Source organism: Diadema antillarum, unplaced genomic scaffold (assembly GCF_040938485.1).
Source record: "Diadema antillarum isolate AM-2024a unplaced genomic scaffold, OU_Dant_1.0 scf00000119, whole genome shotgun sequence".
Taxonomy (NCBI): Eukaryota; Metazoa; Echinodermata; class Echinoidea; order Diadematoida; family Diadematidae; genus Diadema; species Diadema antillarum.
Genome location: NW_027271008.1, coordinates 1,279,291 through 1,305,141, shown reverse-complemented (window position 1 = coordinate 1,305,141; position 25,851 = coordinate 1,279,291). Strand labels below are relative to the sequence as shown.

Here is a 25,851-nt window from a genome sequence, read left to right as displayed (position 1 = left end):
CAGATATGTAGCACATACTCTGCATAACTTTGTAAATACATTGTAGTTGCATGGGTTATTTATGACTTTCAGTGAAAATGACAGTCAAGAACAAGTGTGGGGCAAAGTTCATCACAGCAAAAGTTGTATTGGCTGGAGATTGCATCCGAATGCTGTCAGCTGAATCCCAGACAAAAACTATACTGTGCAGGACCACTTATGGGATATTAAGAGTACAGTCAATCACCACATTGCTGTCAAATAACTGTAGACACCATGCTTCACTCTATCTCTTCTTTCTTTATTCTTCCACATAGGTTTCATATCTACATGCGTTCTGCTCGTAATATAGTAATGGCAGTTTTGATAAAACTTTTGAGAGGAGAACAATTGAGTTGTCAAGGTGAGAAGAGTTCAAAGCCTCCCCATGGACAGCAGGGTGCAAATCGGGGGGGGGGGGGGGGGGGGGGGGGGGGGGGGGGGGGACAAACAAACAAACAAACAAACATCATTTGATGAACCCTGCGAATCCATCATGCAACTGTTCACATGGACGAACTAACAAAGCACTTTTCTGGAAGAGTTTGATAGAGGTCTCCAAGCAAACTGTCCAACCTGCTGCCCCAGAGGATTATTCCAGTTTTGAGGGCCCGATTCACACTACATTTTAAATCCTCTCCCCTTATCTTATATCCCTACAAGGGCACACATTTTCTTGTTCTTTTTTTTTTATGAATACAACTCAAAACCTTGATGGTAAATTAAGAATGTCACGAACCCAACCTGTGATTTGAATACCTTGTGTTGCTCCAATATTACCTGTTGGCAGTTTAGAACATCCTTATGGGAGAAGCGGGTACAATCTGTATAATGGGAGCTCCAACACAATATCACATGATCGATTCACTGTACAAGGGGTTGACAATTTTAGACAGACACCAGATGGGGAGGGCTCTGAGACATCGAGTGTCTGAAAGGACAGCATGAAAACGAAAACAAAATTTGTGCTGACCGTATGTGACAGATTAAATGTACGTACCGGTAAGCAAGAAGGGTGACACGCCTTTGTTTCTCTCATCCTACACTTGGCATGGTAAGCCATATCAACAAGGTAGGTCTACACCTTTCAAGGAAATGTATGCCATATGTGCCATATATCTTATGACAGGGCTCGACACTAACGGTGGCCCGGTAGCCCGGGGCCACCAAAAATGAAAGTCGGGCCACCAAATTTCAAAAAAGGGCGAATTTGGTGGCCCGCCTCGGGCCACCAAAATTTTTTGAAAAGTATGTCAATAAATTCGCAACTTTTTGCGACGGAAATTAGCAGTTAAATTTGTTTAAAGGATAGATAAAAAGGACTGAATGAGTGCCTGAGAGTGAGTGTTGCAAGTTTGTTGAAGTTTATTTATGAGTAGATAATTATGTCCAACTTCTAATTCTCACTATCATAAAACTTAAATATTTGACTCATTAAAAAAAAAGGACTTTTAATGTTTTTTATTGGTTTTTTTTCGGGACACCAAATTTTTCTCTTGGGCCACCAAAAATTTGAAATATAGGATTTTGGTGGCCCCATCGGGCCACCAAACAACAAAAAAGTTAGTGTCGAGCCATGCTTATGAGTATGATATTTCCCAAATTGGGACTTGTAAGACCATTTCTCAAGGTTGACTTCACCAATGAGAAGCAAAGTGAAGGAATAAGGAAACGAGTGATATCCCTTTCCAGAGAAGGATTTAGTGATTCCTTACCTTGGGGACTAAATACAAGGCATTCATGTTATGGGTTGCACAATTTTAGCAGGTTGTTCATTTCACCATTACAAGTCCACTTGCAAAATTTGTGATAAATAAAAACACAGTGAAATATACCATGTATACAGTATGGGGACATTAACAACAAAAACATGGTCAAAATCTTTGAGAAGTATTGCAGAAGGTTAAACATATGGCAGTATTCCAAATACCCTTTGAAGACAGAAGACCTTTTGTTCCTTACATCTTTAATCCTCAAAACCGAGAGCTGAGTGCTAGTAATGTTCAGCACCGAGTATGAGCAGCGAAACTCGACTCTAAATGCCACCAGGCATGGCTCACGTTTTATCCTTTTCCCCCCAGAAACTCACATTGAAAATTTCTTTTATGTACTGTAACGTGATACAACAAATCATATCGGATTAACTGGAACGGGCATGATTGTGGCAGACATGGAAGATGAAAGGCATAGCACTGTCTGTGATATCACTTAATGCATTCACCATGTTGATGATTTGCGACATGATATATGTGCAACTCATGTGTCAAAACTGTGAACCCTCCTCATCCCCCTCCCCCCCCCCCCCCCCTCCAGTTTTTTTTTGGTGGAGTATCTTGAAAGCAAGAGATGGACAAGATGCTGCAGTTAAATAGCTGGCAGGTGTTAATTATCAATGCTGACACAGGTAGCAACGTAATGACCTCGGAGCATTTGTTTTCATCTGCATCACTACCAAAGTGCCCTTGTAATGGAATGCATACAGGCACAACAACAACAACAACAACAACAACAGAGTTGTGTTATCCATCCATCCCATTAATGTATAATCTGTCCGAAAACAAAACAAAACACAAACAAAAATCAAATTTGGTTCTCTTCGGTAACATGGTCATTTTCAGTTTCTCATACATCTTTCCACGAACACACAGAATATTACATCTCCAAGAAATAAAATGCATGGTAGCATTTTATTCTCTTACCACCCTAACATGGGTATCTTTCTTGTTGATGGTCCACAATCTACAACTCCGTAGACATGAAACGTATGCACTTGAATCACTTTTCACAACATCGTACACAATACAAAACAGAAATGATTCTCTCAAGTACTGAATTATTTTTCATATCTGTCATTCATCTCACGGCAGATTTTGGCGGGATATGTTGAAAGTTTAGTGTCAAAAGCATCCTGTGTGAAGAGACCATGCCATACACACCACACATGTTCTTTGAAACACGGTGTACACACAGGTGTTGAGATTGATTAACACCTGTAGGTTCATAGCAACCACCTGCTTGCCTACACAGCAAAGCTTTACACTCTCTTCTACACTGTTATCACATTTGATTAACACTTTACTTGGATATGTGGGTGGCTTATAACAATCAGAAACGTGGATTTCTTCACTGGAATTTTCACAAGAGGAAGAATGAGTGTGAAAAATTGGATGGGGACTTTACCAGGTCATTCGAGACTGCTTTGGAACCCACTGTAGCTTCTGTATTCAAGACCACGCTTTGTCAAAGTTAACTGCCAGCAACTGGTTATGGGCTGTAAATACATTATATTGAGATCTTCATCAGGGCGTACACATGTATCCCATTTTGGGATAGCAAAGCCCAGTCCTAAGGAACAGCGGCATTCGGGGTGGGGCATGCTTATCACGACTGAATAAATATAATGTAGGATGGCACTCCACATAAATGAGCAAAAAATCCTCAGACTGTTAAAAGTCTGTGGTCAAATCAACCCATGAGTACAGTGCATGGTAAGGGGACAAAAAATGAAAATCAAGTCAGATAACAACAAAGCAACGATTTTGCATGATGAAACATTTTTCCACCTTTCTTCAATTTGACATACAAAATGCCTTTTAACGCACTCAAATTCAAACACTGTACCATGTAAAAACAAACAATAAACAAAACGATGGTAACACAATCAATACAGCTTTCCACAATTACTTGCATTGTCAAGAAAGCAGTGATCACTATCATATCCCTTCCTCAGTCACATGAAAAAAAAAAATGCAAAGAAATACAAGCAAGAAGATCAAATACAAGATGCTTCGAGAATTGGCTGTGTAGTGTCCGAGAAATGTTTTCTCTCGCCTCCCGGGAGCCCGGAGAGATTAGGTTTCGCCTCTCATCTTGACTTTCTTGTCCTGCACACAGAGAAGAAAAAGAAGGAGAACCAGATGGGCAATTCTGTGGTCAGTAATGTTATATTTGAGCAAATTTACATATTACATATAATAAATCACCATTTCTCCATTTTAAGTCAAAATCATGTGAGAAACATGTTCATCCTTCCTAGGATTATGATGTAGAAAAGAATGAATAAAATTAGAGTTGCCATGGCAACTTAAAGGGTTGGTTAGTAGCGTTACGAAAAAAGGACAGACAAAAAAAAATCAATGTCTTGTGACAAAAAGTATGCAAAAATGTAAGTTACTACCAACAAAGTGTCACATCTATTTCAGTTATTGCATCATAACAAATGTTCCCACAAACATTTTTAGCAGTTCAACCAATAATTTTTTAGCCACAACGTAGACCTTCAAAAGCATGGTTAGTAATGTTACAGTTAGTAGCATTACATTTGTCTGGAGTATTTCTGTGAGTCATTTCACCCTTTTTGTAATTGATAAAATATCACACGACCTCTGAAATATCTAAATATATCTATCTTTTTCTCTTTAGCAAAAGTTGGAAGAAACAATATCAAAGGAACCCACTGTAATTTGCATTTAAGTGAACTTAATTAGACCCAGTTCCACGTGTACATTTTAAATGATGGTTTGAGATCTCGCATAATCAATGAAACAAAAAAATAAAATTTACTGAATTTGAAAGACCTTTATGATTTCTGAACATCCATGCCATCATTTGATACCAAAATCAAAGATTACGATAAAGAGGCACATTTCTTTTATTGATGCATTTCTGTCAATGATATATCTATCAATCACTGGAAAAATGGAATATGATTAACAAAAGATACTGGAATGCACCTTACCCTAGACTGAGCATACATGTATGTTTTCCTGCAATGTCTTTTGTTTCAGTTAATAAAAACTATGGAAACATGGAGATAAGGCAAAAGTGGCAACAAATAAACTGACATTGCAGACACCTTCTGGAGCATGCTTACCTTGTGTTTAGGACAGGTCATGGAGAAGTTATCCAGATGCATTTGGCATTCTATGTGGTAGGAGGACGGAATGAAGGGAAAACAAGACATACGTAGTGAGTACTTGTATACTACAAATTTATGATGCCACTGACAAAACAGGGCGTACAAAGTGCTACAAATAAAGAGCTGAATATGGGGCCTTTTACTCATCTTGTCTGTAACACGGAGAAGAAAAAAAAAGTGCAGTACCTTTGTTGACAACTGACAGAGGTGGGTTTTTGATTTTACTAAACTTATGTGATGCTGATTTAATCATCTTTAGAAGCACAGTGAATACAAGATTCCTCAAAATAATGGACAAGAGAAGGGATAGCCATGATCAAAACTATATTAAAGGTACAAACTGTATGGCCAATAAAAATGCATGGTAATCTTTAGTAATTGTAACAATTGAATTAGTGCTTCTAAAGTACCCACTGACTTAAACTACCTATTTATATTCAGGCACTTGAACAGGATAACATCAAAACTTGCAGTATTTTCACTGTGGTTTAAAAAAAAAAATTCTTGTCCACACAAATGAATTTAAAAAAAAAGAGGAAATAATTGCAACCCTGCACTCTGCCTGGATGATCCATCAAATGTTAATGTCAAATGAAAATGCTGATGTCACAATTACACTTATCTTTTACCAAAATTTTATCCTAGAATTGTAAACAGGCACTGTACTTCTGCTAACACCAACACAACTTTCATAAATGGATATTGCGGTGGTGTGTTGGCTCAAGCACTGGACATAGACATTTGGTCAGAGGGTCATGGCTTCATGCTAACACTTGACCACAGGTCATTCATTAAGCTGTTATTTTTCATATTCATTTTATCATTATTTTTTTTTAAATACTAGATTATATTTATAAGAGAAAACTGAATGGTTTTGCATCATTCTTTAATTCTGTGAAATTGGCATTCAGTGATCTCAAAATCCTACTCTAACAAACTTTACCTACAGTGCACTCTAATTTATAACACACAAAGTCATAATGAAATTTCAGATACAAGTAAGAATCAGGTCCCAAAATTATTATGTACACTGTATATCTTTATAAATCTTATCTGTTCAGCTATGATGAAATTTTGATATGATGAAAGAAAGCGGCCGATCCTGAGGACTTTGTTATAACGGGGGTCGCCTGTACCAACCAACAACTGCTTGGATGAGGCTCCATATTGTGACAGGGAAAGGGGCCAGGAAGATTGAAAACTAAACAAATCAGAGCAAATATTCGACAACACTGCATCACCAACACACTGACCTGATTCCATAGCACACAGGTAATGGTAGACTTGCTTGCATCCTTTGCTCAGGCAGCCGATGGATGCCCAGGGTCCCGACAAGATTGCATTTCTACAAGGGGGAATTGGAAATGAGATTGATATGGAATACCTTGAAAGTAGTAAGAAAAATTTAGCGTGAGAAAAGATAAAACAATGTCAGAGAGAAGTCTCTTGAAGATGATTTACTTAACACTCTTCATGCGCCCGGCAGAAGGGCCCTAGCATGGTAACTTGAACATTATGCTAAGGCCCTTCTGCCGGACCACAATGTTATATTTATTGAACAATATTCATCATTACAGCACCTGTAACTACACTAGACTACTGTTTCTACAGAATTATATTGTTGCAAATTTGCCAGTGTGATTGCAGGAGAGTTATGTTTTATCCATCACCAAATAGAGATCAGCCTTTTCTTCTTTTTTTTTTTTTTTGTTCAAGGAGAAAAAAAATTGATATCAATCAGAATATTTTGTGCATACACCTTGTACCTCTATACAGTCAAACAATACCGACAACAGCATCACAAATCTTATGGAAACCAGAGTATTACATAGTCCACATAATGTTCTGAAATACGTGGTCATTTCTCCCTAGTAGGCTAATTCAGCATCTTATTAAGAGGGGGGTACACATTGAAGTAACAAAGAAACTTCAATGCAAAAGAAAAGTATCTAATTTTGTAAGGTGTATGTAATAAGAGTAGGTAAACCACTGTCTTTTGACTTCTATAAGTAAAGCGACATAGCTGATGCCATAATACATCAGCTGACATACACACATGTGTGAGCCTCTGTAAGATGTCTCCAGCTAACGATAAACACCAGCTAAGTCTCTTTACCTTTGTTGCTGCTGCTTTAACAGCATCATGGATGCCGTAGAGCATCCCATGTAGAAAGAAGACTCCCTGTGCCCAGACTGCGCACTCTTCGTGCACCCACAACTCTGGCACCTCATCCTCGCTGTCACTCTGACTCCACTGCGACAGCCGCCTCTTGCCCTGGATAGGGACATTTCCTCCATGTAAGTGTTGATTTGCCGCCACTTGCGAATCTTTGCAGGATTGGCCTGCTTTGCCAGTAGGGACTTTCCCCGCTGACTCCGCCTTTCAGTGAATGACCCTTGTCCGAAGTCGATGCACCAGCACCGGCTCCCCTAGAACCAAGGTGTGACTTTCGAGGATCGCTTCCTCTGCCTCTCTCGTGTCGCACACCACTTTCCTTTTGTGAGCAGGAGGCAGTGCTCCCTGGAGGATGGTAGGGTCCATACAAGTCCCCAAGAACACCAAAGTTGGCAGGGTTGCCGCAGAGTGAACACACCCAGAGTCCGGTGGGACTGCTTGGCTCCGAAGCCAAAACAGCCGCCTGGCCAGCAGGGCCTTCCGCTAGCACACTTTGACGCTTTACCTGCTTGGACGTGACCTTCTTTTTACTTCCTTTTGCTTGCTTCTTCCTCAGTGCCCGGTGAATTCACCACTGACTGGAAATGATAGAGTCAATGCTAGTTCCCTGCACCCTCATAATGGGCCCTCGAGCAACAGCAGGGGTTACTTCAGCCTTGCCTTTCACCATCGGTTTGCTTTGCTTAGACTTACTCGCTTCCTCCTCAGCATTGTTTTCGGCGGCACTTTTCTTTTTCTTACTGTACTTTCGCTTAGGCTTGGCCTCCTCGCCATCTTTCTTAGGTTTGTTCTTTGTGCCCGGTGGTCTGCCCCGCCTCTTTTTCAGAGGAAGGGAGTCATCTCCAGTGCTGCTCTCACCCTCTTCTGGTTGCTTTCGCTTTGAGGTTGGGGTAGTGGTTGGAGTTTCATTCGCTGGAGTAGGTGGCGACACCGTTTGCTCACTGAGCTCACTGTGTGTCGAGGGCGGGGTCTCTGGCTTGGCTGGCTGACTTTCCGAGGAATGCTTCGGCTCTGTACTTTCCTTTTGGCACTTGGTTTCAGGTGGAGCACAAGGTTCTCCTAGTTTTTTGTGTGGTTCTCCTGTGTTTTTGTGTCCTTCCTGGACATTTGTGTGTCTTTGGTTTGATCAGTGTTTTTGGTTTTTGACTGCCTTGCCTTCGGTGGCTTAAAGGGCACACTACTTTCACAGTTTGTGCCAATTGTGGAGCCAACATCATTCTCCTGTGTTGTGTCTGTCCTCCCATTTGGATTGGTACTGACCTTTCCACTGTTCGCTTTGTCACTCTTTTCACTGAACTGTCTTTTTTCACTGCAGTTTTCTGCTGGCCCATTGACAGTACTATCTTTCTTTCTGGCATTTCATCTTTTTCTCCAACTCCATTAGCTAGTCTTCCCTCCACTTTGTCTGTACTGTTAACTTTTTCACAAATGACTTGAGTCCTTTTCTCATTAGAAGCATGTGAGGGGTTTAAGACTAGTAGCAACTGTTCTACTGACTTCCAAAGATCCATTGGTTTGACTATCATGAAGCATTGAGCTGTTATCTGACACTATTTGATCTAACGACTCTTTGGCATTTGATTCGCCAAGCACAGCGACCATTTCTTCCAAGCGAGGCAAATGTCCTGGGTCAGACACTTTTGCGTGCCCGCTGTTGTTTCTGGATCGCTCAGCACCTTGCCTGATTTCTGGTTCCACTGGTCCCCTGATGGTTTGGAGTGTACTAGCTCTACATACTGCCCTCTGCCGTCTGTCTGGTCAACTGGCCTAACTTTAGGAGATGGCAGTGGATACAGCTGTTGCGGCTGCTGTCCTGGTGGTTGTGGGTATGGACGGTGAACACCAGCAGAGCCAGGAGACTTGGATCGTGAATGTGGCATCGCCGGCACATGGTCAATGGAATTGCCTGGAAGTGTCGGTACGCTCTGGGCGCGGGAAGATGTGGGAGACATCTGGGAGGCAAAGGGCACAGGGGAGCTGGCTGGGAGACTTTTGGGGCTGTGGAGATTTCCCCCTGGCCGCATACTGCTGGGGGGAAGCCAGTGGCGGAGAAGCATGGTTCATGTGATTGTGCGGTGAGGTCGGTGAGGTAGGAAAGCCAAATGGGGTGGTAGATCGATTTGCCGGTGAGCTTTGGCTGTGCGGATACATCCCTGGCCCATGCATCATAATCGGGGAGGGTATTGTTGGCCCGGCACTTGCTGATCTTGGGTAGCTATGTCCGTGCCCATTGGAACTTCCCATTGAGCTAGAATTGGACATCTGACGCTGGTAAGGGCTGCCCATGCCCCCAGAGTAATTGGCACCAGGAGGGGAGAAACCGCTGTTGAGCGGTGAACTTGGATGTCCGTGTCCAAAGTAACTTTGAGAGCTTGGCCCCGAAGAATACTGGCTGGCATACCCTGAAAGAGTCTGTGAGGCAGGACCAAAGTTATTGGCAAGACGCTGTTGTTGCTGCTGCTGCTGTTGATGCTGCTGCTGCTGCTGCTGGTGGTCACCACTGCCTGGCATACTGGACATGCCCTGCTGAGGATAGCCCGTTGAGTTCTGGCCCAGCACATCAAAATCCTCCGTCAGGGCTCGCATCATGGGGCCCATCTTGGAATGGTCCAAGTCGTTGACAGGGAATGACGGGTCCTGTTGCATAGACGGCCCTTGGCTGCGGCCGTAGAAATATTGGTTCTGGGGATCCATGGCTGCACACATGTAGATCACATCAGGATTGCCCTTGGATCTGTGGAGTCAGGTAAAAAGAGGACAGAGAGTAAAGAGATTAATTGCTTTGACTGACTTGAACTGATGACAATATATTCAATAATCAAGTTCTGGTATTCCACAATTAGAGGGAAAAAATACTGTCCTGCATGTTAACTTTTAAATGCAAACAACCAACTGAAACTCTACGAATTATATTATTAATTGCCCATCGTCAAAATGAAAGATGAACAGCTCTCAATAATGCATGCACTAATAAGTTGCAAGAGGATATAACCACGGGGCTGTTACTAAATAAAGAACTGTGCGCATCTGACAAGCTATAGTTATGTACCTCGACGACACATATCAAGTGCTTGAGAGGCAATAATGAAAGCATGACTCTCTATCAAAAAAAAAGAAAAAAAAAAGTGCATCAACACATTATTATGAGCATATGTGTGCTAGACTGAGTGCAAATTATGTACAGTGTCAAGCTCCAAACTGTAGTGCCTGAATATGGCAGACCCCATAAGGTTCAGGCTCTAGTTCTAATGATTTTGACAAGTTCAACTTGGTACTACGTATACACGGTAGTACCAGCAACATACGTCTCAAGGTCATGTTCACTTAATGAGCTATCCTGTACACTGGACAAGCTATCCCCTGGATAAAATCTGTAAAGTTATTGACAGTTATGATGTGGTAGTCTGCCCTTCAGACCAACATTATCAGCCGTTTTTTTAGAGCAACATTCTCGTAAACATGTACTGTACACATTGCACACGGTATGATAGCTACACTTACACATACCTATTTTGTTTAATTAATTATTGTAAAATTCCTTCAATTTCCCATAATCTAATCTACAGACAGTTACCTCCATTTACATACAGTAATGGCAAGGGGAAGGTCTGAAGAGCACTTGGCTCATAACCTTGTGATATCAGAAATTAAATATGATTTGAATTGAATTGAACTGAAAACCCATGTATCTGGTGACTAAAAGCACTTCCAATGTCACAGTATTTCTTTCATTGCTGTAATATGTTCACCCAATGATGAATAACTTCCTTTGTAAACACCAAAATTTCAAGAACTGCAGAGCATCATTACTGGAACAACAACAAACTAACAAAATAATTTTTGGCAGGTTCATGCAGTTTGTACAGGAGCTTGATTTTCTTTGTGCTAAATGTTGTCCTTTATAACATGAAATACTATGGTACACTGGTAGAAGAAGTAGCCCCTGGGCTTAAACATGAGAGTCACTACTAGCTGGCAGATCCTGACTGTAAATTTTGATTTGATCACCATTCATTTCTCAATGTTCATCAACCTGCCTATCTCCAACTGAGCAGGCATGGTGGTCTTTACACAGCTTTCTGTGCTCAACCTGATATCACAGTGGCTGAATAAATGCAATATTAATTGTTAAAGGACAAGTTCACCTTCACAGACATGTGGGTTGAGTGAATGCAGCAGTAATTTAGTAGAACACATCGGTGAGAGTTTGAGGAAAATCGGACAATCCGTTCAAAAGTTATGAATTTTTGAAGTTTCTGCTCAGTCACTGCTGGATGAGAAGACTACTACACAGTATAGCCTGTGATGTCACATGTGTGCAACGATATAAAGAAAGTATAAAGAAAATTCAACATATTTTCACTTTTCTCGTATTACAAAAGAACACTCGACTTCTCTCTTTCAGAAGGCAAGGGCAATAATATTACTCGCAACATACGTCAGTAAAATGTCGAAGAAATGTGCACTTTATTCAAAAAGTAAAGTTTTGTGAAATTCTCTTTTCATTTTCCTTATATCGTTGTACGCATGTGACATCATACACTGTAGTAGTCTTCTCTTCCAGTAGTGATTGCACAGATACTTTAAAAATTCATAACTTTTGAACAGATTGTTGGATTTTCCTCAAACTTTCACTGATGTGTTCTACTAATATTGTTGCATTCACTCAATCCACAGTAAATGAAGGTGGACTTACAGGTGTATCCTTTAATCACATCCATCAAACAATGTAGTGTCATTAACATACTTGCCAACATTTTCACTTGAGAAAGCGGTAGAATCCAGGATGCCTATGCGAGCAGCATTGGCTTGAATGCTAATGAAATCTTTCAAAAGCGGTAGTCTACCACCAAATGCGGTAGAGTTGGCAAGTACAAATGTTGTATGTAGTGATATCTACATACAAACAGACTGGGTATAAGACTATTAGAGGGATAAAGGTGTTTAGTCTGAATAATGGTAGCTGATATGACTCTACCCTGTTTCATATCAACTGGCCCGTCACTTTATCTGGTCCTCTGATACTCACTGATGCAGTCATGTAACATGGATACATACACGTACAACATACAATGTAGACATGTTTGGTATGACATTGAGATACCAAATATTACAAATTACTGAATAAACAGGCTTTGAAAATGTATACATGTACATGTGCATATGGGTAGGACTAAGACAATACTCCTAGACAAAACATTTTTGTTGCCAGCAGTCAGCTGATCAATGTAATAACATTGTGTGTTATTAAAACAGAATTTAGTTATAGCTGTAGTCCTTTGTCCTATACATTCATCGATCAATAACATCCATTCTACTATAAACAAAGAGTTAGTTCCAACCCCCTATGTATACACTAAAGAAGGAAAAATGAGTGGATACTGGCTTTGGAAATGAATGAATAAACTAACTGTAAAAGTGGATATTTTCGCGCAACTAATTTTTCACACTCAGCTGGGTAAGAAGAGTTTCACATGTTTTTAATTCTGCGGAATCAAGACATCAACTACTGGAACATACATGGCAGGCAAAAATATTCCCGTGCTTTTATTTTTGCGCTAGTTTCTGGCTACGCAAAATGTGCGAAAATTTCAACATCGCGAAAATGACCACTTTTACAGTATTTAATCAATTAATTAATGTAAAGACAGACAAAAAGGAAGACATCATCCTCTGGCTCATGAGGCATGAAATGGTTAGCAAGCCATCAGCAGCTCAATTGGAGATCAAAATTAAGAAACAACCAAACACACAAGAATGGAATCCGTTCACATGAAGCAAAAAGCTTATTTACATGGGTGTACGTTTATTTAAGATACATTGCAATGGGGATATTCTATTTGTCTCACTTGCAGAAACACAGACAGATCCCTTAATACTTATGAAAATCTGAATAGTTAGCGTGATTATCTTGTCTTTTTGTGTCAGAGTCTACTTGATGAGGCCTGGGTATGAAAGCGGAAATACTGGTAAAAGTCTCACACGCTACATTTTGCATTGGTCAGAAGTGTGTGCACGCCCCCCCCCCAAAAAAAAAAAATCATACGACTACAGCAATTTGTATTAACAGTGCATAAGCATACAGTACGTACATGTTACAATGTGTGTGTGTGTGTGTGTGTGTGTGTGTGTGTGAGTGAGTGCAAGAGTATAAGACAATGTACCCGCACAAAGTATCTAGCAGGCATACTTGTGCAATAACAAGAACCCCATATTGTCCAGGTGCATGATTAGATTCTTGATGAATATTTGATGACCACTGCAGATCAAACAGATGAAATATGAGTTTGCCGGTGAAATTAACTTTCCTGAGCAAAATCCCTTTGCTGCCTGCTTGAAGCGGAATATCAGCAGGCCAGCTTTTAGTCTCAATCCAAGGTCTATGTGTATACATCACAAACCATATGGACAAACAGAATAATAGTCGGTGATCTTCCTTGCCTACAATTCCCTGCACAATATACTGTACAGTATGACTGCTTGACCTTTTGTTAGTTGGAACAATGATTTCATTGCTAAAACAGTATGAAGAGCTCATAAAAACATGATGTGATGCACATTTCCACAACTTGTTATTCAAGATCACTTTTGATAGGATGATACAACAGCCACCAGCCAGATGAATATGACATGACTTTGTGTACAACATTTTCATCAACTACCACACAGCTCATTTGATATGAGAATTACAACTTGTACTCACATCTGCTCAAACAGGTTGCAAAGGCATTGTAATCCCATAACTGTAAAGAGCTGTTATTTTCACATACAGATATTTTCATGAATGAGGTCACAGTAATTCACAAAATGCATGAAAATTAAACCCTTGCTATAAAAGATAACAGGTTTTCAGTGACTTTTGCACAATATATTGTATCTAAAACCATGAATTTCTGTGTGCACGAAACTCTTCCCGAACTTCGCAAGGAGTCAAGATTCACAAAAACAAAATGCATACAAAGTTCTTGTCTACACAATACATGGAATGCCAGTGGCAATTTGTGCGAGTTTCATGACAGCATGTTTCTGGTTTTTCAGTTTTCACTACGATGAGTTACAGATTTTTGAAAACTGCAGCTACTCACTCTACAATGTTAAATCATCTTTCTATGTGGTTACTGTGGCAACACTTAGTACAATAGGCAAAAAAAAAAAATTATATATTTTGCACATCTTACTTCTAGCTTTACTAATGCTCACAGAAAATCAAAAAAAAAAAGAGAGGAAAATTCTCCTTAATACACATATATGGATTGACAGAATGCAGCAATATTAGTAGTTAACATCAGTGAAATTTGAGGAAAATCAGACAATCCATTTAAAAGTTATGAATTGTTAAAGTTTCAATACAGCCATCCCTGGATGAAAAGCCTACCTACAATGTCCTGTACTACAGCTTGTGATGTCAACAATATAATGAAAATACAAAGAAATTAACCATATTTTCACTTTTCCTGCATGGTACTGTGCATGTAAAAGAGCACTTGACTTGCCTCTTTCAGAAGGTGGGGGGAGTAATATTATACGTAACATACGACGTGGAGGGAATGTGTACTTTTTCAAAAAAAATGAAATTTTGTGGAATTCTCTTCATACTTTTCTAGTATCGTTATATGACATCATACACTGTAATAGTCTTCGCATCCAGCAGTGATTGCACAGAAACTTCAAAAATTCATAATTTTTGAACAAATTGTCCAATTTTCCTTAAAATTTCACTGAATGTATTTTAGTGAAATTGCTGCATTCACTCAATCCACATGTATAATATGGTGAACTTGGCAAGTACACAGTGTAACCTGCTCACCCCAGGTTTCCAGTGGACTGACCAACCAAGCAATCAACTACATGGTCCTCTAACTCTATACCCGTCAAATTTCATTTAGAATGGTAAGACCATTACTTCCATATCAGTCTTCCTCTGTTCTTTAATGTTAACAAAGAACATGCTGCTCCCTCTTCATAAATACAGCTGCACTCTGTCAATCAATCAATTTCTGTCTATACGCATTGTTTAGCATCAGAAAATCTGTTGCTAATGCTATTAAAGAGTCATGGTTAGAGGAGAACTCTTGGTTTTGTAGTGAGATATTATGCATATTTGGGGAATCCCCTTGGATGTTGCATCTCTTCTGAATGACCCAGATGTTTTGAAGTAGCCTGCACATGTACTTGATGAAGAGGGTTTAATTGAAAGAGCAGCTGTGTCATCATTGACCCGACTCAATGACGTGATGGACACTCATCACATGATCCATCATTGCATGCCACAATGACATCGTCCACGATCAAGAAAGGTCACAGTGCTTTTTATATCGATATGCAAATACAGAAACTGTAAGGTCTATTCACACACAGGTCATCGGTTTATGGATCGTGTTTAGCATAAAAAATCTATATATTCAAATTCATGACATTCTTCCGTCCAGATGTTTTCATTGCAACTGGTTGACAACCAGTTGCAATAAAAATCTATATTGTATCTTACACTTGCATTTACAGTACCACAGTTCACATATATGTCCAAAGAAAATCATTCTGCTGCACATATAGCACTTTTAATTCCTAAATACACGTATGCCTAGACTAAGAATGACTGAGGTGCAACCCTGGGCATCCTTGTGCCAGGACCTGCTCAGTGTGGTGTGGTGAATCATGGGATTCAATAATTTTTCCTCTGCTTGTCGCACAATCCAAGCAAAGGCATAGGCCTACAATACGCACATGTATTTTGAGGACTTCCATGCAAATCTGGATAAATTTTTACATTGAAAAAAAAAAGCAATATTTGAAAACCATTCATTTTGAGTGTGTGAAAACAGGGCTGTAATGTATGTAATGGTGAAAATTTTGTAAAAAGTTGAAAGAGTTAAGATTGCTCATCTAAACTATTCGGGGAATGTACGTACATTGTACAACTTGGAAAATGTCAGGGAACATTCATGAAATGACCACCTGTCAGTATCATACACTCTAAATACAGCCAATACTACCAGCATTCCAATGTTGTATTTCAACACCCACAGCCAGTGCCAGGAATGTCAGTCTCACAGATATGGTGCAACATGAAGGCACACTCTGCTACCGACAGCAGATTATGAATGCATGTTATTCTAAACTCTTCCACAGTGATGACGTACCAATGGTTCAGCACAATTATTCATTCAGTCAACACATTTGCACAGAAATGTTGACAGGGAGAAGATGGTTATAAGAAGACTGAAATAGATCATATTTAGCAGTGCTGATTGAATGATAAAGGTAATTTATTTGTCTCACCCATATGAGTGAGACACTGCCTCAATGAGAGCAGCAACACTACCAGTAAATGACAATTAGGGCACATATGGCTGTATCATGCAAGAGCCAGGGTCGAGAAAGTCATAGGATGAATAAGAAATGATGTATTGTCTTTGTCAAATTTGTCTGGGTCTCGGGGCGACTCATGATATATTGAGCTTCAGAGCCCACACCAAGTTCACTGGCACACAGGCCAGTTCATAACATCTCGTGTAATTCAAACAATCTGAAATTGGAATGCAAAGCGACCAAAAATGAGAGATATATGGAAGTAGGAATGGGGCAGGCTGATGGCTCTGGAGGAAAAAGAGACAAGGAGGGGGATAGGGAGAGGGAAAATGGAAGGGGGAGGGGAAAGGGGGAGGAGGGGAGGTGAGGGAAAATGGAAGGGGGAGGGGAGGGAGGGGGAGGTGAGGGAAAATGGAAGGGGGAGGGGAGGGAGGGGGAGGTGAGGGAAAATGGAAGGGGGAAGGGGAGGGAGGAGGAGGTGAGGAAAAATGGAAGGGGGAAGGGGAGGGAGGGGGAGGTGAGGAAAAATGGAAGGGGGAAGGGGAGGAGGGGGGAGGTGAGGGAAAATGGAAGGGGGAAGGGGAGGGAGGGGGAGGTGAGGGGGAATGGAAGGGGAAAGGGGGATGGGGAATGAGAGGGTAAATGGAAGGGGGAAGGGGAGGGAGGGGGAGGTGAGGAAAAATGGAAGGGGGATGGGGAATGAGAGGGTAAATGGAAGGGGAAGGAGAGGTGAGGGAAAATGGAAGGGGGAAGGGGAGGGAGGGATAGGTGAGGGGGAATGGAAGGGGGAGGGGATGGGGAATGAGAGGGTAAATGGAGGGGGAATGAGAGGGTAAATGGAGGGGGAAGGGGAGGGAGGGGGAGGTGAGGAAAAATGGAAGGGCAAGGGTAGTGGGGAAGAAGGAGAGGGGGGAGGGGAGATAGAGAATCAACATACCATTACAATGCATTAGTCTAATAGGAATCTTGCACATGGCACAGCATGGGCAGCGTGCCTCTAATGAGATCTCGGCGAGAGATGAGGGAGTGTTGAGGAATGTGTGGACTCAACCTGCGGGACAAAAATTGATCGCACTGCCAGCCAGCAGTCCTGTCTGTATTTCTGTGCACACTTGACCATAATCCCAGTCCTGTACTTCCATGCCTACGTACAATCATGGACCTAGTTAGGTCCATGGTACAATGTAGTAGACTTCCCAACCTTTCTGACTGAAAAATAGGGATGACTTGGCTCAAAAGTAGGAAAGAAAGAGCAGTTCCCATGGGAGTGTGCAGTAAAATTATCCAGAAAAATAGGAAACTCCTGTTGAAACAAGAGCTGGGAATGGTTAAAACTCAGATTCTTTCCTCCAAATTCAGTATGGTTGGGAGGTCTGATGTAGGCCTACAATGTATCTGGTTTTGAGATCATGGTCTGCGTGGAGACATAATGTAGTGGTCAATAAAATACTACACTAGTAATGAAGCTTGAGATATGTGTGATGCAAATATGCAGCACACCAAAACCATGTTCTATAGTACATCACAGCTGCAAACATTGTCAACCCATCAATACATTGTGAAAAAATACAGACCTACTGTACATTTCTACTACTGGAAGAAATTATGTACTCTAAATGTACTTTTATTACTCACAAGCAGCAAAGCAATGAAAATACAATATATTCCAAAATGTGTTCAGTGTTGATCTAGATCATTTGAATGTTGGGAAGTTGTCTAACATAGCATTCACTGAGCATATCAAATGAGTCATCAACCAATCATCTAATAGAATTGATACGTTTTTGTTTTGTGCATTTACTAAAACATAAAATATTTGACTGTGTATTCATTTCCAAATGGCCATTTGCATGTAAATTACTAGCAGTGAAATAAACAAAAATGACATACCAAGGTACATTGTATTTCTTGCTACATTTTCTCCTAACGTCAACCTTTTCTACACCATGCTGTTTACCTCCGAAATGTATGAGACAATAATAGCACATTCATTTATGAGTAAAATTAATCTATTGGAATCATTTCACCTTTATTACTATTACAGTACACTACTCTCTGTGCTTTCTACACGTAAATCTCCATGATGAGCTAAATATCACCATCTATTCTGGCTATATTTGCTCAAAGACCAAATGCCAACCAATGCTAAGTATTTTATATATCTCATACTCTCTGCACAAGAGAATGGGGGGGGGGGGGAAGAGTCTCTTACTCGAGAGCCCTCCTAGCCTTTTGTCAAGGCCCTGTCGCTGTATGGTGACAAGAGTCCAGCCGAGTGGGGTTGTGCGCAAGGGCCTTTTGAGATCTGCTTTGCATCCTTTTCTAGTCCTTTGAATTACTGTATACGCTATATATTTCGCGGGGGTTTTATTTTCGCGAATTTCGCGAGTCGGGAGCTATTCGCGAAATTAACAACACACGAAAATATTACCATCCAAAATGAATCCCTTGCCTTGATGATACGAACATTTCAGTACTAGTATACCATGTTACGGCTTACCGAACAGACCATACTGGCTAAGCTTGTCCACGTCTACTTACAGAGAGCCAATCCATTATCGCAAGGGGACCACTCATCAGAAATCTAGCGCGATGGACTTAACCACTTCAAAAATGTTGAATTCTAACTTACTAGTTCGCAGAGTTTGGTAAGTTTTTTTCATGCAGTGTATAACTAGTATCATTCTTATTTGCTAGTAAGTTGAAAATTCACACTTTCTTTGCCACTTCATATTTTTTCTGGTCCCCCGATCGCGAATTTAACCACTCGCGAAAATGTGTGACAGCGGCAATTCGCGAAAATTTATGTACGCGAAAATTATAGCGTATACAGTATAGACTTTTGCTTCCCGATTTCGGGAGCAAAAGTTAACCAATCTAATGTGTCTGTCTGCTCAAGCCCAATTTGCATACTGCGAATGTGTTAATAATATGACTATTCATGAGTAGGGTTCATGTGTCATGAATAATAATGAGTGAAGCAGATCTCAAAAGGCCTTTGCGCTGTCGTGCTCAGCTGGGCTCGCTTTGCTTGCCTGTCATAGCCATCATACAGCGAGAGGGACTTGACAAAAGGCTAGAGCCCTTCACGAATACAGAGCTTACTGCTATGAAATCCACAGTGCAGCAATCATTGGGCACACCACTGGAAGCCACAATACTGAGATACTGCAGTTTACGGAGGGAGACTACTGTTGTATACACACACACGCACACCACCCTCCCCGCTCCACTACAGGCATGACTCATCATACTCCCTGACGACCAGTGAGAGAGGGAGGCAGAGCAACTCGTCTGCCTGCCTGCCCGCTACCCTTCTCCCCTGCTGAGCTCTTGAAAGGCGAAGGGGATGCAGGGGGCAAACATCATAATATAGGATTCCTGCAATAGAGCCTTAATGAAGCCTTCAAGTCTTAATTCACTGCCCCTAGTGCCAGCAATATAAATACAAATTCTCTCTATGTGCAGTATTGCTCGTGTCAACCACCCCTCCTCCCTCCTACCCCCCCCCCCCCCATACACACACACAAAGAAAAATAATGACCCACATTTCCTTGTGTTGCTATATACTCATATAAGATGCACTTCAATATCCCACATAAAATCCTTCTGGAAGACTAATAAATTGAAAACATGCAGACACAGGCACACAATAATGACTTCGTGCACATACAAAGTATTCCTCATAGGGTGAACACTCGCATAATATGCGAGTATAGCCTTGTGAATCCCAGACCTCAAATAACTCACCTACAATAATTTGAGGCATTTTCTTTTCTTCTTCTTCTTTACCACTCCTTTGACTTACACTTTTGCTCCGAAAATCATCAATTATACACAATTACGCTGGAGATTTCAGGCCACTGACCACTATATTCCTTGTCTTCACGATCTCATGTGCAAAAATTTGAGACCAGAGTCGAAGCGGAATATGAATGAGAAGCAAGAGGGGGAATGGAAATGCTAAGATGAGCCCTGACACTGAGTCTTCACAGCAGCAACACTTGGCACATCTATGGCACATCTAGTCTCAAAGGTGCAGACTCTGCTCGATTGCTAAATGTTCTGTTCCTCCATTGCCAGAGCCTGTTTCTTACTGAATACCTTGTTTTTGTTTTTTTCACAGTGGGTAGTGTGTGAAGTAGCCTTTGCAAAACAGAAAAATGATTCTACTGTAAAACTTGGCAAATAATCATTTGTACTTCCTATCCCACGATATACAGTACGCGCAATAGAAAACGCCCGACGAAAGTGCGTCCAAATTTCGTCCCAACGCTTTTTTCGTTGTTGATTTCGTCGGGGACGTTTTCAACGCTTTTTGCGTCCAGACTTCATGGACGGATTTTGGACGAATTCAACGAATTCAACGAAATCCCCGAACGCTTTTCCGAAGCTGTGGACGCTTTCAACGCTTTCGACGCTTTCAACCCTTTCAACGCTTTCAACCCTCTGTACACATCACACACACAGCTACACTGTATACAAAGTTAGCTCGAATCGCGAATCGCTAGCTCTCCCTTCGTCGAAGTTGTCTAGGTTTCCCGTCCATTTCTCTCATTTTCTCTCTTTTGCTTTCGTATCATTGTATCCCTTTCTTTTCAGAGTACAATCATACTTCTGAGAGTTTAGTTTTCTCATTTTTATTAAGTGATTACCTTGTTTGCAACAATTTGGGGTGAGTTTTTGTTCGAGTGTTTGTTGAGTTTTTCGATTGAACGATTTGTCGATTATCTTCGTGTGTGCGAGGACAACGTACCCACTCGTTTGTTTCCGTGTAAGTATTTTTACCGTAAAGTGTCTTCATCGTTCGTCTTCACGCATCGGGTTTTCACCTAGTTTTCCTCATCGTAGTTTTCCACATCCATTTTTTTTTTCCGGTGCAAGATACTCTGTGTATTTTCTGCTACGGTAAAATGCCATCGTCGATAGTTTTTGTGTATTCATCGTAGTTTTCCACTTCCATTTCATTTTTGTGTGCCAGATGTGTAGCTAGGTCTGCGATGTCTGAATCGTTTACAGGTTTGTTTTGAGAGGGATTTTGAGGGTTTCGCGGTGGATGAGATTGACTGGAATGATAGTGATAATGATAATGATTCTACTATCTAGTGGTGTTGATATACGAGCTCTTTTGATGATGCAATTTATTTCGTGTGACCGACCATCATGACGTTGGCGATGACGAGTACGAAACGAGTAGCCTACACATGTACAATGTAGGCCTGTAAGACGAGAGTGACACTGACGACATGGCCTGGCCCTGGGGGCGGTTTTAGTGTTGGCTCGCTCGATCGTGCACTGGAGTGGTCTAGAGACCTGCATTTTATTTTTTCATTTTTGTATCCTTTTGCCTTTTTCACTCTGGTTTACTGCTACCAAAATTTATGTCTCTGAAGAAACTCAACCAGAAGTTAGACAATATGTTTGCACATCAAGCCCAAGTCTGTCAATTGCGATGTTCCTACTCCTTTTTAACTCGAAATCCCATTTTCTTTGCTCATTTTTCCACTGATAAATTATTTAGAACTGTACTGCATTTCTGATGAATTGCTTTTGTGTTATATCAAGAGCCTGCTGAGTAGGTGTTTCATTCTATCCTTTCAATTATCGTTCTATCACTTTCTTCTTTGACCCTGGATGGAAAAGAAAAACCCTATCTTGCCATGTAAAGACAGAACACATACCATCATGAAATATCATGACATTACTAAAGTAATAAAAGAAATAGGAAAGCGATGAAAATTCTTGTTTGTAAAATCATAAATCAAAGGTGATTTCATATGAACCAGCTCTTTGAAACGTATTTAATTTGCCTATTGATACTTGCTTTGCAAGTACACTGTATACGTTTTCTCTCCCATGGACTTTGTGTCCCCCTTTTTTATGTGCTTTAATGATTATTATTCTAGTTTGTTTTGTCAATATCATCATTATTGCTGTATCATTATTACCATACTTTGATATGGTTAATTGCATTTGTTGATTGACTCTCACTTTCATTTCGTTGCCTCCTCTTGGTACTTGTGCAGATCCTTTCTAGGGCTTGCTGTTTGCTCACCCCCCCCCCCCCTTTGCTGTTGCTATTTCACTCTTTACCTTTCTTTATCTCTCTGTTATCTCTCCTTATCTTGTTTGATGTTGCCTCCATATTCATCCTTTTCCTTCAATGGTTGCCCCCTGGCCCTCACGACTACTACTAAACCTTCCCCTGCCTTTTGTCTGTCCATCCTCCTGCTCTAATCCCCCTCCCTTTACCTGTTGGGCTCCTTGCCCATGACATCCTACCCTCTCCTTTTGTTTTCTTTGTTTCGTGTCCCTTGCCTGTTCCTGACTGTTCTTGTTGTGTGAAGTCGCTTTACATGTATGTGGTTGCTTTTTCTGCCTATTTGCCATTTTGCTTCTGACGAAGATTCTGCTATGATCGAAAGCTTAGGTCCCTTTTGACTCTATCCTAAAAACATTCATATACACTCCCAAAACTTGCTGGGCTGTAGTAATTGGAAACTTCATTATCTAGCATGGGAGGGGGAATGCTTTCATTTTCTCAAGAGAGCATTTGTGTGAGAGAATGCAAAACTTGATTGAGTGTTGCCAAGTTGTTTTCAAGCTTCTTCATTTTATTTGATCTTAAGCATAATCACTTTCGTAAGTACATGTACAGTATTACGATTTCTTCTCCCCTGACTGTAATCGGAAAGTTCGCCATAACGATGATCGCTAATGTGTTTGGATACATGTGCCGATATGGGAAACACGTGGTTCAAAGGAATGCACCATGTGCTACTGCAAGTTTAATGGATAGAATGCGCCATAGGCTTAGTTACGGTAAACAGTTTACGTTCGATGCGAATGATTATTACGTCTTTCAGGATCGAGGAATAATACACACAAAACATGCAAACAAACAAATCCACGAACGAGTGTTGATAACCAAAATTCATATAATGAAAAGTAATAGGCAGTTTTGATGAGAGTGAAATTAATTGTCATAATTTTGCTGTTTAATCGGGTGGTGGCTGCATCACATAGGACATCGCAGTGAATTTGTCTAGGCATATGAGACATTTCATATATTTCTGTGATTGCATTTTTGAGTGATTAATCAATTCCTTTTAACAGTTCGGGAACATATAAATGCATTGTACTTAGATCAAGTACACAATAATCGACGGTTCGATGTATGCGCCTAAAGAAAGGCGAAAGAATCAGAACATCTTTGCAATGATTCCTTTAACTCAACTCACCAGCGAGTTCTTCGATCGATATTAGACCAGTGCGCGCATTCTTTCGACTGGCACCTGGGGTCTGGCACGCACCTGGTTTTGTGGAAATTTCCACAAAGGGAGAGGGTGGGGCTTTTCCAATCCCAAGAGACCGCATTACACAAGAAGACAATCTCGTCGCTTCTATTATTTTCCGTCACTTGTGTTTCCCCCTTATTCTTTGCTAATAATGAACATTTAGGTTGAACTTGATGATGGTTGTTCACACGTGGTTCCTTTTGTTGTGAGGTGTAGGTATTTTCTTTTTTATCATTCTTGGGAGGGGAAAGAAGAGTAAAAGAGGGAAAACTCATTTAAATAAACGAAGGGCACGTACGCTCAGCATCCACAGCAAGCCGTCTTTTACATCAGCATCGTTGATTATCATCACCATCATCAGGCATCACTCCGATAATTTTGTCCTTTTCTTATAAACATTTAGAAACACGATCACCATCACTCGAGATAAACACGTAGCAGTGGCAGATCCAGAGGGGGCGCATAATACATGAGGCGCACGCCCCCTTTATTTATCGTTAAAAGAAAAGAAAAAAAAAGAAGTGAAACCCGGAAGTGGCACCAGAAATATTACAGAATTCCTGGATCCGCCCCTGCCTGTACGAAAATAAATGACAACAAACAAAGTATCAACAACCTCCCCGACAACTATAGATAAACATTACCACAGAGCACACCGAAGCGGCTGGGATCAAACACCCTTCGAAATACTGCAGCAAAGCGGGAAATCGCCGTTACTAAAATGCATATGTACACAGTGCGAGGCGATTGAAAGAATTACCTTTAAATATTTCAGAATATAAAGGGAACAAATTAAGTGATATGAAACGAAAGAAATCGTATACCAAACGAGAGGTATGAGAAACGACCTCCAATATTATAGGCCCTTAGCCGCAGCATATCAACAAACATGAGTAGGCACACGGAATATGCGTGTTTGGGATTCCTCCCTTCTATATTTCTTTCCTGAACTACTAGTATTCCCAATGCCCGAATAAAATAATGACTAGTTTGTTACTCTGATTTCTTCTTCTGAGGTAAGGAAGTTCGTTCATCCGAAAACGAAAGGATTGACACTCCGAAAGTTTGCTAATCGGACAATGCCCCCCCCCCCCCAAAAAAAAAACAGCCCACAAAATGCTCGTTAATCAAATTATTGGTTAATAATAGTGAAAGACGATAATAATGATAATGATAATAATAATAATAATAATAATATAACAAAAGACAGAAATAAAACAATATATGGCCCTATAGCAATTACCCGCAGCATGATTACATTTTCGAATCAACAAACATGGATAGGCACAAGGAATATGCGTGTTTCGGATTCGAAATAACGTCGTAACCATCGGAATAGCGCACCCGTTTTCTTTTTAGGAATAATGAACACCAAGGAAATGAATAAATTATTTCAAACTATAAGAATCCAACGTAATTCTTGCCTTAATGATTTTCCTCCCTTCTATATTTCTTTCCTGAACTATTCCCAATGCCCGAATAAAATAATGACTAGTTTGTTACTCTGAAAGTGGTGTTGTGAGTAAAGGAAGTTCGTTTATCCGAAAACGAAAGGATTGACACTCCGAAGGTTTGCTAATCGAACAATGACAAAAAAAAAAAAAAAAAAATAATAGATTTTATTTTCACACTAGGTACGAACGTCTGCAAGGTGTAGGGAATTTGCGTGTTACGGAACATTTTATCAGTTTCGCATCAGCGAACTTTACGTGGGTACTACAAAAATGCCTCCCCCCTAAAAAAAAAGAAAAAAAAAGTATTACACCAACACTTGAGCATAACAACAAACAAGAAAGCTAACAAACAAATAAACAACTTAAGATTTAATCTCATTTAGCTGCTTTGAATATTTCACGTTCCGTCTGTATATTATACTTCTTTTCAGAATTATCTCTCGCTTCCCGCTTCACAACTAGGAAATAAACGATGTCATACTACAAGTATATAAGAATTAAACTTATTGTCTTGCTCTAATATAGAATTCATTATTCCAAAAGTTCGTTTATCCGTGAATACAAAAGGCTCGATACTACAGTACTACGAAGGTTTGCTTATCCGACAATAACGCACCTACCCAATCACAAACATTCGTGCATTTTCGGATTATGAATCATAATATAATTTGACTATCA

The 25,851-nt window shown here is 40.5% G+C and overlaps 1 pseudogene; it reads right to left on the bottom strand.

Moving 5' to 3' along the window:
- Nucleotides 1–2,347: 2,347 nt before the first annotated feature.
- Nucleotides 2,348–25,851, bottom strand: part of LOC139720017 (uncharacterized) — a 69,495-nt pseudogene continuing 45,991 nt past the window's right edge.